The sequence below is a fragment of the Pinus tabuliformis genome, chromosome 6, assembly GCF_031772625.1.
Source record: "Pinus tabuliformis cultivar Carrire ecotype Pingquan chromosome 6, CPIR1, whole genome shotgun sequence".
Classification (NCBI taxonomy): domain Eukaryota; kingdom Viridiplantae; phylum Streptophyta; class Pinopsida; order Pinales; family Pinaceae; genus Pinus; species Pinus tabuliformis.
In genome coordinates, this window is record NC_142292.1 from 1,393,437,088 (window position 1) to 1,393,458,486 (window position 21,399).

The following is a 21,399-nucleotide window of genomic DNA, read 5'->3' on the forward strand; positions in this document are numbered from 1 at the left end:
GGTGCGCCAAAAGTGTCCTGTGAATTTTACATCCCTGTCTGAAACGATAGATTTGGGTAGACCATGTAATCGAACTACCTCCGTGAAAAACAGGTGAGCTACGTACGTGGCATCACTAGTTTTCCAACAAGGAATAAAATGAGCCATTTTTGAAAATCTATCTACCACCACCATCACTGAATCATATCCCCGCTGCGTTCTAGGCAGTCCTAAGACAAAGTCAATGCTGACTGAGTCCCATGGCCTACTTGGAACAGGTAGTGGCGTGTAAAGTCCAGCATTCTGATTGTGTCCTTTTGCCAGTTGGCAGACTTTACACCTATTCACATATCTTTGTACATCCCTGATCATTCTGGGCCAATAATAAAAATGTCCGAGTTGCTCCAAAGTTTGGTTGATGCTAAAATGTCCCGCTAGTCCACCACTATGCTTCTCCCGTACAATATTTTCCCTCATCGAACAGTCCGGAATACATAACTGTCCACCTCTGAACAATAATCCTTCCTACAAATTGTAGTCTAACCATGGACTTGCATTCCTCAACATGGGTTTTTGTCAGGCTTCAAAAGCTTCTTTGAAATTTGTGTCGGTTTGGTACAAATCCTTCAGATGTTCAAATCCCATCACCTGTATGCTACTTTCCTGTAAGAGCAAAGCTCTTCTGCTCAAGGCATTTGCCACTTTATTGGCTTGTCCACTTATGTGTTTTAACAAGAAAGTGAAACTCTGCAAGTATTCTACCCATTTGGTGTGCTTGTGGTTTAATTTGTGCTGCTGCATTACATATTGTAACGTTGAATTATCAGAAAATAATACAAACTCATTGCCCAGCAGGTAGTGCCTCCAATGTTTTAAAGCTTCGACCACGGCATAAAATTCCTTGTCGTACAAGGAGTTTTTTTGCCGGCTCTCATTTAATTTCTCACTAAAGAATGCCACTGGTCTGTCTTCCTGACTGAGCACAGTGCCAATAGCTGTCCCACTTGCGTCACACCAAACCTGAAAGAGTTTACTAAAGTCGGGCAGCCTCAAGATCGGCCTCTCCGTAATCTTCCGCTTCAAAAGCTGAAAACTGTCTTCTGCCACCCTGGTCCAACAGAAAGGCTGACTGGCCTTTTTGATGGTGTCTAGCATCGGCGCGCAGATTTCACTGAAATTCCTAATAAATTTCCGATAAAAACTTGCTAGTCCGTGAAAACTATGTACCTCAAATAAGCTCCTCGGTGACGGCCAATTTATGATTGCTGCAATCTTTTCTGGGTCCATCTTCAATTCATTTTCTGCAACTACAAACCCCAGATAGACCAGTTCCTTCTGCAGGAAAGTGCATTTCTTTAAGTTTATCAGCAGTTTGTTCTGCTGTAACTTCTCTAACACCCTTCGAACATGTTGAAGATGTTCTCCTTTCGTTCTGCTGAAAATCAAAATATCATCTAGATAAACGATCACAAACTTGCCAATAAATTCCTTTAACATCTCATTCATCAATCTCATAAAAGTACTAGGAGCGTTGCTTAACCCAAATGGCATGACTAGCCATTCGTACAGCCCTTCATTGGTCTTGAAAGCTGTCTTCCACTCATCTCCTTCCCTGATCCTGATCTGATGATATCCACTCTTCAGATCAATCTTCGTGAAATAAGCTGCTCCGCTAAGACAGTCCATCATGTCATCCATTCTGGGTAAGGGAAATCTATACCGAATAGTGATTTTATTAATAGCTCGCGAATCTGTACACATTCGCCATTCTCCACCCTTCTTAGGTGCGAGTACTGTTGGTACCGTACAAGGGCTCAAACTTTCTCTAATCAGTCCCTTATCCAGCAACTCCTGCACCTGTTTACGAATCTCTTCATTATCTTTCGGGCTCATTCTATATGCTGCCTTATTCGGTAGGCTTGCTCCAGGTATAAAGTCGATATGATGGCTAATGCTCCTCTTGGGAGGCAACTTATCTGGTAGATCGTCAACTACAATGTCTTTAAATTCTTCCAACAGCTCCTGAATCTCTGTAGGCAATTCTGACTTTTCTGTGTTCAGCAACATCGTTTTTGTCCTCCTTACAATCGCATAATTTACCTCGTTTTCCCCAATCTGCTTCACAAACTGTTTTCCTCCTATTAACAATGCTTTTGTTCCACTTGATTCTGCTGCATCCTCCTCTTTGATGGGTACAAGTGTATGTTTGATCCCATCTTTCACAAATTTATAACAATTCGTCTTCCCATCGTGCGTCACCTTCCGATCATACTGCCACGGTCTCCCTAGCAGTATATGGCATACGTCCATTGGCATAATATCACAGACCACCGTGTCTTGGTATTTGCCAATGTGAAATTCAACTTCGCATTGTTCGTCCACTAATAGTTGGTGGCCTTTCTGTAGCCACGACACCTTGTAAGGTGTGGGATGCTTAAGCCGTTTCAATCCCAGCTTTTCCACCATCTCGGTGGCGACTAAATTGTCTGTACTTCCGCTGTCTATAATCAATTTACAACACTTTCCATGTGATTTGCAAACTGTTCGGAACAGTGCCTTCCGTTGGGTCTGTTCAGCCATTTCCTTGGCTGGCTTCAACAATACTTTGTTTAAAACTAAAGCCTCCCCTGTTTCTGCCACATTTTCTATCTCTCGGGGCTGTGCTTCAGCTTCCTCAGGCTGCGCAACAAATGCTCCCCTCTGGCTAGCATGCTCAGCTTCCGGGCATTCGAAGGATCTGTGCCCCCACTTATGGCACCTGTAGCACTGGACATTAGTCCCCCTTCCACGACCATTTCCTCTTCCCCGCTGATATGGTCGACCTCCTCTGGTGCTATCTCCTTTCTCTGCTGTCCCTAAAGCTCTGGAACTGCTGCCTTCTTCGCTGTTTGTGGCAGTTCTCCCTCTGCCATAGGACTGTCCTCGTCCTCTACCATTTCTTCACCCTCTCCTATTATTCTGTTTCCGTTAATTTTTTCTTTAGCCTTTATAGCACTTTGAAAGGCCTCTTCTATATTTCGTGGAGAGAGAATACTGATCTCGTCTAGTATTTCCAGTCTCAATCCATTCACATATCTCGTTGTTTTCTCTGGAGTATCATCAGTATAACCAGCCCACAAATTCACATGATAAAACTCCTTCGTGTATTCCTTCACGGTCATACCTTTCTGCCTCAAATTCTGCACTCGTCGATAAAGTTCGACCTGATAGTCTTTAGGCAAAAATCTGCCCTTCAGTTTTGCCACCATCCTTGGCCACTTTCTTATCGGTAGCTTATTCATTCGTCTCCTGTCTGCTTGGACACTATCCCACCATAAGGCGGCGTGTCCTTTTAACTTAGTTGCAGCAAATCTAACTCTTTTGTCCTCACTGATCTCTTCATTTTCAAAATACTTATCTAACTCACTTACCCAATCCAACAGGACGTCTGCGGACAGACTGCCATCATAGTTAGGGATCTCAGGCTTGGGTTTGCTGCTAGCTAACAGTACCGATCTCAACAATCTTAATTCCGGGGCTTCTTCCTCTGATCCGTCTGTAGCAGTTGCTGCCTCTTCGTCACTATCATCCCCAATTTCCGGGTCTCTTCTCCTACCTGCCTCTACTGCTTCTAAGCGAGCAGTAAGGATCCTCAACTGTTCCCTCAAGCCCTCGTCTGCTACTCTGCGTGCACCTCTTCCACGTCCTCGTCTTTGTACTTCCATCTTTCTTTGTTTTCTTCAAACCTGGCTCTGATACCACTTGATGGGGCCAGCCCACGTGGTCCCGCCGTTACTGCGCTTGCGTTGGTGTGTACTAACAAATGAATGTAATAATCAAGAGATTTTTGGATATAGGTGAATTGATTTTCAATCTATGCTGAATTGATTGGGGTTATGGTACTATGCGTTGGTGATTTGTCAAGTAGACACCTGTCCCTCCTCGATATTCTACAAACCCGCTTTGGTATAGGGTTTCATGTCTTCGTGCTCATTTGGTCACTCTTTGTTGTTTTCTCCCGGTCTTTTGCCCTGTGGGCTCTCGGCATTCTACAGTTTCTGTGGTTTCTTTTCCTTGGTCTTATTCTAAGGCTTGTCCGCCTAGTACCCAGAGCTACATACTCCTGGGAGCTTCCTCGGGCTCGGTCGTTTGGAACTCGGCTTAGAAATCTTCTGTTCACCCGGCGATTTGTTAAAACTCTGGTAAGATTTGCATTATTCTATTCCTCGGCTTGTATGTTGACTGTTACTGTGAACTGGGGTTTTGCTTTAATGGGTCTCCGCCTCTGTGCATTGCTGTCTGTGTCTCATGCGTGTTTACAGTTGCTCTGCCTCAGTGGGTCTCCGCCTCCATGCGTCGCTGTCTGTGTTTCATGAGTGTTTATAGTTGTTTGATAGCTGTGTAATTCTTGGTGATATTTTCTTCAGTGCTGGTTCGATTTCTTCACAGACTCGGCAGTTCTGTGGTGGCGTTCTCCGTTGGTTCCTCCGCTAACTCGCCTGGTAAGTCACTGTTCTATGCTGGACGCTTGTAATCTTCCTTTACCTGTGTCTTACGTCTGGGCTCCTTCGTGAGCAGGAGGGTTATTTCGAGGTGTAGTTGCGGCTATGGTTCGCCGGACAGGTACTATAGCAATGTGTTTTTTTTATTCGTTCTTTTCCATTTCTTTTCAGTTTCTGGGTACTGTTCCTTGGAGCCTTATAGCACTCTGTTGTTCGCTTTGCAGATGAAACCGCTCGAGGGTTTCGGTGTCTGGACGCTCAGCTGTCCCGAGCAAGCACGGGTAGCGTTACTCTGTTCGTTTGGTAGCTTGCTTGTCTTGATGATTCGATATTTTTGTTGGGTTGGTCTTTCTTTGCTGGCCTTAGGCCGCTCGCAGTCTGTACTTAATTCTCTGGTTGTTAGGCACGACGTTGGCTATGAGTTGGGTCTTATTGGAAATTGGCTTCTGCTTGTAATTAGTGTTAGTTCCCACGTCTGCGAACTGGGTTTGGTCTTCTACTTTGAACAGTATGTAATGAACAATGAATTTGGGTGACTGTGTTTTGTAACTTTATGAATTCAATACTGGAGTAGATTTGACTTGCATTCGTAGATTCACATACCTGATTCGGTCATTTAATGTCTGGTTATTTTGGTTTGTGCCGCTTGCAACTGGGCGCTGCTACCTCTCGTCCGACTTTGGCTATCTTCTTCTTTTGACTTAGAACCTGTAGCTGTACACTGACAATCTTCACATGATAAAATGTTAACAAAATGTTACTCTGTATTGAGGACGCTGTAGAGTTTCGTGTGCACAGAAAAACAATTTTATTTCTCTCTCTCTGTTTTTTTTCTTTTACAGTCGAACCCCTTAATGTGCTTTTCCTCCTCCTTTAATAGCACTGTTTTCAAACTGTTTTAACTGTGTTAGTTTTTCAGTTAGTTACATCAGTTATTCCTTATGCAGAACTTTGCATAGTTGTCAAATACATTTTCTTTTCTGCTTTTACAACAGTAATGCAACTATCTGGGAACAACGACTCTACCTAATTACTGTTACTCCTAATTAAAATTCATTACATTAATCTTAGGCAACTTTAATGAAAGAAAAGTAAAAAAAAAAAGTAACTGTTCATCCAGTAGATTGATTCCTCCGTCCTCTTCAGAAACCATATCAACCTCTCTTCCATCTTTGCCCTGTCAGCCAGATGCTCCTGCATCAAGAAGTAACCTCGAATCTCACTGAAACCTCGGGTAATTACAGTCACACAGAGCTTGAATTCATCTAATTATTTTCGGAGGAAATTATAATGGTTCAAGACGTTGGTCCAAGAGAAATGTTTTAGTACCTCTATGAGTACAATAGTCCTATTGATAAAGCCTCTCAATGATCACAACCTTAGCATAATAAAAAATCACATGAAGATCTCAGTGTAGTCAGGAAACAAAATAATAGTTTTAGTATATATATTTATCAAGGAACACTCTGTCTCGACAGATCTCTAGAACTCATCTATGGTCTCAGTATAGCAGACACTGCCTTAACAGACTTCAAGATACAATCACAAGCATGGCTATATCTTAAAGGAGACATAGCTAGAATATGATGATCTCAATGAAGGAAGTATCAATGGTGCAGACCTCAATGAAGGTATAGTAATGGTGTTGCAATAGTAGTGAAGGCTATGGTGATGCGACAAGGATGGTCTTAATGGAACAATAATAATGATGATCTCAGGAGTGACAAGGAAGAGGAATGGTGTCTTATTCTTGTAGGGGCATAGAAGGTCAAGTGTCATGGTCTTGGTGTTCGTCAATTGGAATCTTTATAAGAAGAATTATGTGCAAGTTTTCCTCCCTAAGAGGGAGAGGTTTTGGCCTTGATAGAATGCTAACTTCTTGAGTTCTTGTCTCTTTGTGTTTGGTAGCAGTTTGATGAAGTAAACACACACACTAATAACTAGAAGAAGATCAAGCTAAGAAAATTTGTAAAATCACTTCACAAATTGTTATCAAGTCTAGAAGAATCTCACTGTTGCTAATTGCATTAGATTCTTCAACAGGACAAATGATCTTGAGCCCTTGGTGGGTTGAGTTACTTGTCCTGGAGCCTCAGTTGGAAAATTTCTCTGGAGCTCGGTCACTGTCATGGGTTGAGTTACTAGTCCTTGAAACGGGGTTGTAACAAATGCTCTAGATCCTTGGACAACTTGGGTAGAGATCGATTTGGTGATGGTTAGTGATGTCTGAGCATGAGGTGGAATTAATGGTTGAGGGTTGAGGTGTTTTGGCATCTAGAAGCCTTGATTTGGTTTTGGTTGGTTTATTCAATGAGATCCCACATTCATGCTTGGAATATTGCATGGGGTGACTCACTGAAAGAGAGATTTGGTTCAACTCTCTCTCTCACATACTCTTGGACACTTAGAGTTTTTGGAGCACTTTTGGAGGTGTGTGGCATACTTGGAGTTTTGGAGTAAGGGAAGAAAATCTCAAGCGAGGAAGAGCAGGATCAACGACTACAATGGATTTTATTTGCAGGTGTTGAGTTTCATCTATGGTTTTATTGCTAGTTTTGGCATGCATGGCACATGCATGTGGTTTATGCATGTGGTTTGTTGGTTATGATCTATTAGTGGCATGGAGAATTTTCTGGATTGATGGTGGTTTTTCATATCCTTGTCATTTCCTGGATAACCATGGTGTTTTGGGTTTATCTTTATTTTTTTTTGTTGGTGCTCATGTTCCTTTGGTTTTGGGTTGAGTTACTATTTCCTGGAAGCCTTAGTTTGACAAACGCTCGGGAAGCCCTGTAACAACTTTGGTTGAGTTACTAGGCATGGAATCCTTGGTTGGACAAATGATTTGGAAGCCTTGTAATAGCTTGGGTTGAGTTACTAGTCTTGAAATCCTTGGTTGGACATGTTGAAGAAAAGGGTGACTAGGATTATTCTTTGTCAATGTAATTTTAATCTTTGTACTTGTCAAGAAAAAGAATTATTATTTTTATAAATTATATGAATGAATTTCTTACTCATTCTATAGGTCTAAGAAAGTCAAAGAGTCAATATTATATTGAAGATCTCGTCTTGAGCATTTATGCAATGAACATGAGTCAACCTAGTGTCAAGCAACCCTCCAAGACAAGCACCATCCTTCAAAGAAGAAGCCTACAAACAAAGTGATGAAAAGACATCATGTCGTCCTGCAAAAATATATATTAAATAACTAAAAGATGACATGTCGGTTCACCTAGATAAGTCGTCTCAAAATGGAGACATAACTACTCTATATACCCAACTGGGGTATCCACAAAAGACACACGAAAATCCTAGTTTCTCTCTGTAATTTTCATATGGTATAGTGAGGACACAATATCAGACCTGTCTAAAATATTTCAAAAGACTTCTATAGGATCTTGGATGGCTCATGGAGTACAAAATTTCAGGCTAGCCTTACAACTTCAGATGAGGAGAAGTAACCTCGAATCTCTCTGAAACCTCGGGTAATTACAGTCACACAGAGCTTGAATTCATCTAATGATTTTCGGAGGAAATTACAATGGTTCAAGACATTGGTCCAAGAGAAATGTTTCAGTACCTCTATGAGTACAATAGTCCTATGGGTAAAGCCTCTCAACGATCACAACCTTAGCATAATAAAAAATCACATGAAGATCTCAGTGTAGTTAGGAAACACAATAATAGTTTCAGTATATATATTTATCAAGGAACACTCTGTCTCGACAGATCTCCAGAACTCATCTATGGTCTCAGTATAGCAAACACTGCCTTATTATACTTCAAGATACAATCACAAGCATGGCTATATCTTAAAGGAGACATAGCTATAAGATGATGATCTCAGTGAAGGAAGTAGCAATGGTGCAAACCTCAATGAAGGCATAGTAATGGCGTTGCAGTAGTAGTGAAGGCTTCGGTGATGCGACAAGGATGGTCTTAATGGAGCAACAATAATGATGATCTCAGGAGTGACAAGGAAGAGGAATGGTGTCTTATTCTTGTAGGGGTGTAGAAGGTCAAGTGTCATGGTCTTGGTGTTCGTCAATTGGAATCTTTATAAGAAGAATTATGTGAAAGTTTTCCTCTCCAATAGGGAGAGGTTTTAGCCCTGGAAGAATGCCAACTTCTTGAGTTCTTGTCTCTTTGTTTTTGGTAGCAGTTTGATGAAGTAAATACACACACTAATAACTAGAAGAATATCAAGCTAAGAAAATTTGTAAAATCACTTCACAAATTGTTATCAAGTCTAGAAGAATCTCACTATTACTAACTGCACTAGATTCTTCAGCAAGACAAATGATCTTGAGCCCTTGGTGGGTTGAGTTACTTGTCCTGGAGCCTTGGTTGGACAATTTATCTGGAGCTCGGTAGTTGTCATGGGTTGAGTTACTAGTCCTCGAAACGGGGTTGTAACAAATGCTCTAGATCCTTGCACAACTTGGGTAGAGATCGATTTGATGATGGTTAGTGATGTTTGAGCATGAGCTGGAATTAATGGTTGAGGGTTGAGGTGTTTTGGCCTCTGGAAGTCCTGATTTGGTTTTGGTTGGTTTGTTCCATGAGATCCCACATTCATGCTTGGAATATGGCATGGGGGTGACTCACTGAAAGAGAGATTTGGTTCAGCCTAGTCTATGGTCAAGTGGTTCGTGGAAGTCCCTGACCTGGTTGCATTTTGCATATGTTACTGAGAGCTTCTTTCATATTGTATTTGATGAGTAAATATAATTGTTTATATTTGGCCTTTATGCTTGTTATATCCTTTTTATTTATGTTGGTTATATGATCGTTATGAGCATGTTTTATGGCAGTGATGATGTATGGTTCTCATCATGTTTCAATTTGTAATTGAATGAACAATGAATATATGACTTAATAGATGATAGTGCAACTAATGTGATAAGGCACCAATGCTTCTTAGTGATTCTCAGATAAGTATACCCCTATGCTTAGATTTGTTTTTATGACCTGTAGAATACATATTTGTGACATGTTTGACAAAATGTTTGTCATGGTTGGGCTTGGTTAGGTCAAGTACTTGATCAATTTCTATTTTAAATGCTTTGTCTTGTTGTCTCGAAATGTCTCATCAAGTTTCGGATAGTGGTTTGGAGATTAGCCCTAAAAATTAGCTTAAATCTCGTAGCCTCTCGCACAAAACTTACTGTAAAAGACTACAATCTCTCCCTTGCATGCACTATCAGAGTGAGTGGAGGGTCTCAACCGCATGCATGCTCGTGTCATGGGAGAAGCTAGGTGGCTTAACTCATTGAAAGGCTAGGTTAACTCAGGGGTTGGGCACCTGGAGTGGTGGATTAGCTCATTGGGGTCGTGTAGCACCTAAGGGAGGTATGTGAAGTGTTGGTTTTTCGGTTCCACTTCCTTAACTACACTTATGGAGTTGCAGTTCATCACATGTTTACCCTGGTGGACCAGTTAACTTGGGTAAATGTGAGAGAAGAGCGTTACAAAACTTATATTAAATTTTTTATACTTCTAAATAAAAAATTTAAATTTATATATATATATATATATATATATATATATATAATTGTTTAATTAGCAAAGTTCAAGTGCAGGAATAATTTTTTGTAGTAAAAAAATGCATTTTGAATAATAAGAAATCACAATCTTCTCAAAATTAAATCACCTAATTTCAAGTAAAAAACTATTTGTAACCACTCACTTAGTAATCAAACTAACGTGAATCTAAACTTGGTTGTTGCGGGCCACTAGATTTCTCACTAATTAAAAAAAATAAAAAACAAAAAAACTTTTGAAATATATATATATATATATATAGTGCATGGTGCAACTCAATTAACGATGTTCTATATTATGAATTATTATTATACAAATGATATAATTCAAAATTCAAATCTGTCATCAAACCAACAAAAAATTATACGCATATTTTCTAACTAATAAATAAAATTTTCAATGCATAACTCAATTAAATTAATTCAATAAAAATTTATCGAAATGTTCCTATTTTATAAATTATGTCAGTAGTATTTATAACTTTGAATCACTCAAATTTTGTACAAGAACTATCTTCACAAAATTTCATACTTCACCAACCAAAGCGTTAATTAATTAGACTAGGCTTTTTAGAATTTGCCATATCACGTATGTTTCACGTGGTTTTCAATAGATCCTGCTATGATATCATTGGCCCGTTACGATTCTTCCTCCGACCCCACTCCGCATACTATGGAAGTCCAATTTAAAAAATATAACACAAATTGTTGAAAATTGTCGGAGCACTAAGATGATAATTGCAAGCTTCGCATCTACCCCTAACTGTAACGGACAATCATTGCAGTGTGAACGAGTTTTTTAAGTCCATGGAAGGAAATGTTCATGGGGAATAGAGCATCAAAATCCTTTTAACTTCATATTCATATTTAGTATAAAATTCACATATAATTTGTTTAGGAGTTGTCTATGTGATTTTTTGAAGATTCAGGTGACGAAATCTGGCGGAAGAAATTGAGGTTAAATCTTGATTTCTTGCAGTTAAAATAGGTTTTTAACTGCATATTTGGATTCAGCACCCTGAAAAATCCCTGGGACGCTTTCATTGTGCAGAAACTAGCTATCAAACCTGCGATTCCAATAAATTCCTGCGGGATTTCGACCGGAAAAACCCGCCAAAAAGACTTTCCAAAAGTCGCGTTATAGACAACTGCATTTGTTTATATAGAAAGATATATAGTATAAAATCACATATTATTTATTTATATATAAACTTATAATATATAGTATGAATGATTGTAATTTAGTTTTTTATTAATGAAATGGATGAAATCTTTGGAAATAAACTTTATGTGTCCATGTTTGAGATGGCGGTTTTCAGTATATCCTGCTATGATATGGCAAGCAATAGATCCCATGCTATTGGGCCATTAATGCCGCCTCTTAGCATGGGATCCATGTCATACCCATCCCCCCATGGCGTAAATGCAATGCCCGCCCGAGATTTCTGGCTTTCCGAGATTTCCGGCTTTTGGATATGATTGAGATCGCCTGAGATTTCCAGCGCCGCAAATCTACCACGCTATAAATTTCCCGCCGTCTGATAGCTGAATTCGGGGCCTTTTAAATAACAGCGAAAGGGCGAAATCATGGTATCCATTTCGGCATCCATTTCTGCGTCGGCGTTTTGAAACCAGGGTCCATTTCTGCGTCTGCGTCTGCGTTTTGAAACAGGTAAGTTTATTCTGTTAGCATGGATGCCTTTTCAATTTGTTTTTTGCCATGATGAATCTACGATGCACGATTTAAATTTCAGGGTTTATACATCCATCTTAAAGAACGGGTCAACATTCGGAAAGGGACTGCGTGTCAGGTTTATAAGAGCCTCGGAGGCTCTTAAGTTGCCCAAGTTGCCCAAACCTATCATGTTTTTTTGCTTTTTAAGCTGCCATGAAAATTTTAATGCATATTTCTACTGTGAGACATAGCTCAGAAACTATTTCTCTTTACATTCTTCTTGATGATAAATTACATAGGTTGGCTGGAAACATCGATACAAAATAACCCATGCGATGGATTCCAAAGCAACATCGATAAAGAATAACTCTATTTGATGAATTCCATAGCTCAGAAACTATTTTTCTTTACATTCGTCTTGCTGATAAATTACATAGGTTGGCTGGAAACATCGATAAAAAAATAACCCATTCGATGATTCCAAAGCAACATCGATAAAAAAAATAACCCATGCGATGGATTCCAAAGCAACATCGATAAAGAACAACTCTATGTGATGAAGTGCTAAGTTTCTAAAGTTAAGTTTCTGTAATCTATGTTGATGAAGTGATAAGTTTCTAAATTTAAGTTTCTGTCATCTATGTTTGAGAAACTTTGTGCAGTAATCACAATGGAGAAGTTTTGTGAAGTTTTTTTAGAACTAATTATAATTATTATGATTTATCTTCAAAACTTTTTGCAGTGATTACATTGAAGAAGTTTTGTGAAGTTTTTTTTAGAACTAATTATAATTATTATGATTCATCTTCAAGACAAGATAAATCTTATTGATTAATTCGTAAGTTAGGGACAAAACTTTTCTTATATGATTACTGCAGAAATGAATTTTTTTTTGGTTTGCTAATGAAACTTATGAACAAAATTTTTATTATGATATGAAATTTTTTTGAAATGATAAATTCACTTAAGGAGATAAAGTTATAAGTTAATGACTTACAAATATATGTAGAGTAATAGATTTTTTTGGTGGACTATCAATAAATTATTTTTTTAGTATCCAAATTTTATCTACCCATAATGATGTAAGCTAAACCAATAACCCTAAGTAATGTAAGTTTTTACTTATTCAAGATATAATTTTGTTTTTTTAATTGAACACTACATATTTGTGAATGAAAGTTTATAGCTAGCCTCTTAAGAGAAACGAAGTGTGACATCGTTTTTAATTTGTTTTTTTATTTTTCACAAGTCACATAACTTAAGTGGTCCATAATCCACACATATTTTTTTACTAACCAAAGCATTTTTACTTCATTAGGAGTGGGACTTTGAACAAAGGGCATCAAGTTTCAAGAGCTTTTGTTCATAGTTTATTTGAGCTTACTTTTTCACACCATAAGTGAAGGAAGACACATAAAAGCAATCATAACTTGAACAAACTAAATTTCCCCACAGGGGCCATAAAATAATTTATTTTGTACAAATTGAAATATGTTCCGAAAATACTCTTGTTAATATCTAAATGGAAATTTTGTTATACTAAAATGGAAATAATTCACGTATTTGTCATTGAGATTTTGAAATTTGTTACCAAATGATATAAAACCGGTTATGGTTTATTAAGTTTTATGTCTTAGGAGCCAAATCAATGTTCTTAACATTTATTTATAAGTGGAGAAAGAAATACAACTAACACATTTTAATAAAAGCACACGCATATTGAATAAATAAATAACCTACCGAGTTCATCAAATGTACCGACAAAAGTAGGATTCTAATTCTTACAACTAGCCACAAAGTTTATATCAATATATATCAAAGTAAAAAAAAATTACTTCCAAAGCTTGTGTTTTTGAAAAACAATATGTTTGATTAGAAAAGTTCAATGAAACTATTGCAACCATATAAATTAGATGACTAATAAATAATAGATATCAATTCATAATCAATAACAATAGACACTACTTTAGCATATCTCATTTTATTAAGATTTAAAAAAACATAAAACCCAACTAATCTATAATTGTATTTCCCTTCGACCCCTTCCACCTCAACCACTCATCACAAGTTGTACCATGAGACCAACATGGTGACACCACCTCCACAAAGACATCATATGTCATACATGGTTAGTCTAAATTTGCATGAAATCTATAAGTTGATTAATGACCCAAATATTACCTTTACCAAAGTGGTTTACCTGAAAAGTATAAAATAGTTACCTAAAAATGTGATTGCTATTCTTAGTGATATGCATTAATCAAGACCATAATATCTACTCAAACCAAATTATTTTCGATGCAATTTTTATAGGTATTTGAATAATGAAGAAGTGGGAGAGGATTAATGAGTTGGAAGTTGAAGACCCGGAGGATATGATTGAATTTTCAGCAGAAGATTTAACATGGACAGAGATTAATGGGGACCAAGTTGCAATTATTCCATATTGTCGACTTGATGATTTTATAAGAGGAGAGGAATCGAGTGAACGGGCACCCACTCAATTTCTTCTTGCTTCTCAACGAAGTAAAAAAGCAGAGGATATCGGACAAACATATTTTTCAACATATCTGGAGTACATGATGTGAGTCTTTATATCTTTTTTCAATATATGTATAATTCTTTTCAATATGCATAAATTTTATATCTAATTTGTTGTAAATGTTTTATATATTGGTGTGCATATGGTCCGAAGTGAAACAACAGAATTATGAGTGCATCCTCAGATCAAAACAAAAAACACAATCAACGTGAAAGTATTAAAGTTGGTTGCCAATGTCACTTCATTGTGCGACGACTTCAACTTAGACCAGATGATGCTGTAATAATATATACTGCATGTAGGCATATTGATAAATCCAATGTTGTTTGTCATGGAAAAGATGCAATCGGTAGGCCTATGAGATTCAGTTATGCACCACATTTAACCAGGGATATGCGATCTATTGTCCAACATTTAATCCAAAGAGGTTTTAATGTTACAATGATATGGGATAAGTTCATCTCTGATGTGAAGGATGGATTCGGTGAGTTATACACAGGGACATCTCGAGATACATACATGACAAGACAAGATATATTAAACATTTACAATGATACCATAAGGCTAGAGTATGTTAAAGATCAAAGTGATCCAATCAGTGTAGAATGTTGGTATAAGGAACACACTGAGAGCTTTTTCTTCTACCAGAAACAAGATCTTGCTGAAAACATCCCTTTTATCATAGGCATACAGACAAAGTGGATGCGTTCAATGATGCTAAAATATTCTCACAACAATATAATCTCAATGGATTCAACATTTGGTACAAATAAGTACGGGGTGAGTACAAAATTACCCTAAATCTAATTCATTTATTCAACACCATTTTAATGCTTGTATCTTATATAAATATAATTATGTACTTTGTTTGTAATGTAGTATCAACTTTACACTTTAATGGTCTTCGACAAACATCACAATGGGGTTCCAGTAGCTTGGGTGATATCATCACGCAATACTATAGCAACCAGATTGGCATGTTAAAGCCTTCATTACAGATGATGCTACTGCTGAAATTGAAGCATTAAGGTGATGTGTTTATTCTTTTTATAAGAGACATAAAAATATTCTTAATGTATATTCTCTCTAAAAATTATGTTATTCCAGGTCTTCAATCAACTGTACAATATTATTATGTGTGTGGCATGTTCGTCGTGCATGGTTGAAGAATGTTGGAAACAAAGTCCAAGGAAGGGAAAACCAAATCCGAATTTTCCGTGCTTTAGGAGAAATCATGCACACATGTGCAGATGATGAATCTGTAAAAAAGGCAGTTGAAAATTTATTTGAAGGATTCAGTGACCATACAAAGTTTTTGGAATATTTTAAAGCAACTTGGTTAGCCAACAACAAAATATGTAAGTTTCTTATAAGTGGCTTTAATGACTCTTTTTTGCATGTCATATGTATAGTTATTAATTCATAACCAATAAATTTCTTTCTACAGATATGTGGGCAAAAGCGTACAGAAATTTTCCACATTCCAATCAAAATACAAATAATGCAATTGAGTCTTACCATCGGTATATCAAGCAGAGGTACCTAAGTGAGAAAAACAATGCATGCCATAGGCGGGTTGATTGGTTGATTTATGTGTTGTTGACAAAGGTTGTATTATATTACAATCATATGCAACGTTTAAAAGAAGCTGGTTTTGTACGACCCAGAAAAATTGAGGAACAGTTGAATTCATCCAGGTGTAGAGCTAACCAAATCCCAAATGAAGATTGTGTGCCTGATGAAAAGAGTAACAACGATTATTGGGTTCGTAGCCAAAATAACAATACTCGTGATATTTGGTACAATGTCATATATAAAGATTCCACTCTACACTTTTGTAATTGCAAGTGGGCCTTAAATGGAAACATCTGTAAACATGTATTGAAAGTTGAGATGTTGGCAAGTAACATTAGCTTGGGTGAAAATGTATTCCCTAATGTCACTAATCCTACTACAGAAATTCCTAGAATTTTATTTGATTTGAATGAGTCACCTATATTGGGCCCAGAAATCCAAACAGAGCTTCTACCATGCTTTGATTCTCCTCCCATTCTAAATTATCATAATGAAACAAGCAATGATAATTTAGATAATTTCTCATATAATGTTGAAACGACCAATGTACGACCAGATAGTGCATTATTTGAAGATGATGAGATGAAACGTGTTAACTCATCAACTCATGAGAAATTGAGATCCATAATACCTACAAATTTGGAACAGGCATATGCATTAAACAACTTGGTAGACAAAGTGTGTCAAGAATACAACAAAATGTTTTTCAATACTATAACTCCATCCAAGATCACTACCAAGAGAAAACATAGTTTCTTGAGCCCAGTCAATAAGAAAAGGTGTTTTGGTCACAAGTCAAATGCAGGGAAAGATAAACTACAATTTGAAAGGGTTGGACGAGTTCGTGCAAAAAAAAAGAGCATGAATGAACAGCTGGAGTTGTCTTCTCAACGACAAAGAACTGTGGACCACATGCCTGAGTTAGTGCAACATTCTATTATACACAAAAATGGTAAATCTGATGTTATGTATTTTTTCATGTGAAATATGATATACTATCATTTGCAATGCATAGGCATAACTATATGAACTTTTTTTGTTGTTACAGTTGACAGGCCAACTTGTCGACTCCAATTATTTGATGAGCATGTCGATGAAAGAAACTATAGCATTGGGAGCACTTCTCCAATCAGTACTTCTCCCATGCCTATAACCGACTCCCCAAACCTTTCCCAATTCCCACCCCTCCCCTTTAACCATCCGCCCTTCTCATTGTTCCAATCATCCACCCTCAACATTCCAATTTCCCCCCCTAGGGTGATCGCTCGCCCTAGGGTTATTCCCACTATCGTACAACCAATAGGGATGTATCATCGCCCCAACCCACTACATTTTTCCAATTTTTCTCCCACCATGCCTTTATCCATCACCCCTGAACCATGCCTATATCCATCACCAAGTGCTCCACCATCTACCCAGGAAGGGCAGTCTTCTCCATTGCCTTAGATCTTCATGGTGAGAATGAGTAGTTGACCAAAAACTTATCATTAATTAATGAAATTGATTATATGCATTTTGGATTTTGCAACTAATTGGTTATTGAATTTTTGCAGCAATATCACTTTGGAAATGCACTTGGGAGTGCCAAGAGTGGCGATGGTGACTTATACACCCAATTTCTAGATCAGTCATGAGGCGGCATTTCCATAATGTCATTCATGGGCATGAACTTCCATTATCTATGTTGGGAATGAAGTTCCATTTTGTAGAAAAGAAAAATGTATAACTAGACAAATTTGGAATACAAATACATGAATTTGAACTTGTGTGTATGACAATGTCTTCATTGACTTTTAAATTCATGATCTGGATTTGATGTTATATTCTATCAATGTTACATCAGGTTTGAGGAATGTAGTTAGAATGGATTTATTTGTTTCATGTACAAGTTATCAAGTTTGCAAGTTAAGTTACTTTTATATTTATATCTTACTCAATGTTGCACGCATGAAAAAACATATCATTACAAAGGAACTTTGCTTAGTTATAATAATAGATGTATCATGTACATGAAGAGAGCATATATATGGATTTAGATTTATTTTAATTTTTTATTTATGAAAAAGAAAACTAAAGTTGAATTTATGAAAAAGAAAAGTACACTATACATGCCATATAAGAAAATCTGCAAAAATAGATAATGATTTGAGCCTTTACCACTTAACTACTAACATTTAGAGATGAAAAATTTATTGATAAGTGGTGTAGTATTATTTAAGTTTTATTATATATATATATATTAACAATTCCTTTATTTATCTTTGGAGCCCTGTAACATAATGTACACAACTCCTCAACAAATCCTCCTCCAACATGTTGTAGATACTAAAGTAAAATTCCATTCTCCAATTACATCCAAAACAAGACTTTTGATTGTCCAATTGTATCAGAAGCAAGACTTTTGGCTTTTTGAATAAGCACTTCACTAATTTTATTTATTTTGGATATTTCAGCTTATTGCCTCAATGGGTGCATCATAATGAAAATGTAAGTGGCTAGGTTGAGAGTTTAACATCACACTTCATGTTTAGATTTATACAAATCTTGATGCAATGTAAGCTATATAAATTTTTGGAGTGCTAGAAATTACAATGCCCTAATTTTATTGAACAAAGTTGATTGTGCTATAACAATATGACCCTATAATAATATATAAGGGCAAAATATATTACGATGCGATAAGGGCTTGGAACCAAGGATGGATCTAGAAGGTTTGAATTCTAGTTAATTCGACCATGCATTCTAGTTACTCAAATGAAAAAAAATAAATAGCTTTAAGCTAGTTCTTTGGTAAGGAATTTTTAATTGATTGAACATTTTAAATGTCTATTCTCTCTTATTTTGAAATGAACAATCCAACAATGCTCATGTCATAAAACAAAGACAATATTGATTCATAATTTACTACAAACATATATGGAAGATGTTTAAACCCCACAAAAAAAAAGAAAAAAAGAAAAAGAAAAGATTATGTAAAATAACAAATGTAGATACCAAAATACATGAGCAAGAAAAAAAGGAAAACTCAAACTAGGAAAGTGTTCACCCATAATTGAAAATCATCAACAACTAAAACTAGGAAAGTGTTCTGTCTGCCCCTCTATTTGTGGATGGTATGTTGTACTGAATTGAATATGAGTGCCTAACCCAGTAAAAAGGGCTTTCCAAAATGCAGAAGTAAACTTTACATCCTGTTCGGAAATAACTACTTTCGGCATGCCATACAACCGAAATATCTCCCTCATAAATATATCTACAATTTCAACAATTTTGTAAGTATATGTGATAGGGATAAAATGAGTTTTTCCTCTCAACTTATCCACCACTACCATGATAGAATAATTTTTCTTTTTGGATTTGGGCAAGCCTATTATAAAGTCCTATTGTAGCAGCTACAATCACCTTCCAAAATTTTTCCTTCGCTTCATTTTAGAGCCTCCCTCCTCGAAATCATAGCAGCGATCCTACAATGATAAGGTACTTATGTTTATTTGTTTTTATCTGTCACTTAATAGCTTGTGTTCACTCACTTGTTCTATCCCAAATATTGAATTTGATCCTCACAAAAGTCGTATTTGTTGTACTTAGCATAATGCTAATTTTCTCTTAAGGTTTTCAACATTATCTGAAGGTGCTCCTTATGCTCTTCTAAGTTCCTTGAGTATATAATAATGTCGTCAATAAAAATCAAAACAAATTTATCTAGGTAAGGGTGAAAATACTATTCATTTAACTCATGAAAGTTGCAGGGGAATTAGTAAGCCCGAACGGTAAGACGACAAATTCATAATGACCATAATGGGTTCAAAATGTTGTCTTGTAGATTACTCGCACTTTTATTTTGATTTGATGATACCTTGACAATAGATCAATTTTAGAAAACTGAGTCGCTCCCTTGACTTAATCAAATAAATCATCGATTCTTGGAAACAGGTACTTGTTTTTAATAGTTAATTTATTTAGTTTCCTATAATTGAGATATAGGTGCAAGGTCCCATCTTTCTTTCTCACAAACAACATTGGGGATCCCCAAGGTGATACACTTGGGCGAATGTACCCTTTGTCTAGCAACTCTTGTAACTGCATCTTAAGCTTTGTTAATTCAGGCATACTCATTCGGTAAGGGGACTTTGACACTGGGGTAGCTCCTGGAACTAGCTCTATATTGAAATCAATTTCTCTTTTTGTGGGAAGCCTAATAATTTTTTTTCGGAAAGACATCTAGGAATTCTTGTTGTCACACATGTGAACCTTGTAGTATTCATCATTCATGTAGAATCATAGAATATCAAGGTTACTTTCTATGATCACCTTATAGTACCTGGACCTATTTCTGAGCGCTATGTTTGATCCGAATGGAAAATGGCATCAACCCATGGTACTCATCGACCCATATTATTCATCTGGATCTTGGGAGGAGGCCCCCAAGATCTAAAAGATTGAAATGGATCTTGGGGGGAGAGAACCCCAAGATCTGAAAGATTGAAATGGATCTTGGGGAAGAGACCCCCAAGATCTGAAAGATTGAAATGGATCTTGGGGAAGAGACCCCCAAGATCTGAAAACTTGAAATGCTAGAAGAAAAAGAGGAGAATGCCCAATAAACAAAACCACAAAGAAACTTTTTATTAAAACCGATAATAACTGTAAAGGCTACATTGTGGCGGACCACCTGTCCTTTTACAAAATGTGACTTGTTACTTATAGTATTTTTCAGTTACAATACCACGGGTCAATTCCATGGGTGAATGAATACCATGGGTGGATTTTACAATACCACATGCAGATGCCATTTACAATACCATGGGTAAATTCCATGGGTGAATGAATACCATGGGTGGATTTTACAATACCACGGGCGGATGCCATTTACAATACCATGGGTAAATTCCATGGGTCGATGAGTACCATGGGTTGATGCCATTTTCCATTCGGATCATTCCTCCCTCCTTAAGAAGCAATGGTCCCCATTGCGTAAAGTTCCCTCCTGCAAAGCCTTTGTTGAATATGAAGATCCACTGAAGATAAGGGTTTTACGTGGTTAACCCAAAACCCTGATAAATGAAGATCCGAGGATAGAGATACCCTGTAATGCTTGTGACCAACTGTGATTCTGACAGTGTGTGGCCTAGCAAATGGACTTCGATGAACTGTGGGTTTGTGGATGACCCATAACCATGAAGAACGAAGATCCGAGGATAGAGATACCCTGTAATGTTTGTGACCAACTGTGATACTAACAGTGTACGACCTAGCAAATGGACTTCGATGAAGTGTGGGTTTGTGGATGACCCACAACCATGATGTTGGTTGCTGATGAAGTAGCAGGTGCCTACATAGCCTAGGGTGGGAGGGCACATCTCCAAATAACCCAAGCCGATTGCTGCTACGTTGAAACTGATGAATGTGAAGCAGGTGCCTACTAAAGTGGGGTGGGAGGGCACGTCTCCAATGGAAACCCACTCCGAATGTTGCTCCAGAATTAAAATGGACATAACTCGGCCAATATAACTAAGAATATTTATTATAACCTGTTTTTGGAAGCAGAAAGACCATTTTGCATCTGCCCATATGATAGAAATCCTGATCCAGGCACTAGAATTC

At 37.2% G+C, this 21,399-nt stretch overlaps 1 long non-coding RNA gene across 1 annotated transcript; it reads left to right on the forward strand.

Annotated features, from left to right (window-relative positions):
• Positions 1 to 15,221: 15,221 nt before the first annotated feature.
• LOC149263836 (uncharacterized) lies at positions 15,222 to 16,237 on the forward strand. Its single transcript, XR_016250004.1, has 2 exons — positions 15,222 to 15,578; positions 15,668 to 16,237. It is a non-coding gene; the product is annotated as an uncharacterized LOC149263836 (long non-coding RNA).
• Positions 16,238 to 21,399: the final 5,162 nt, after the last annotated feature.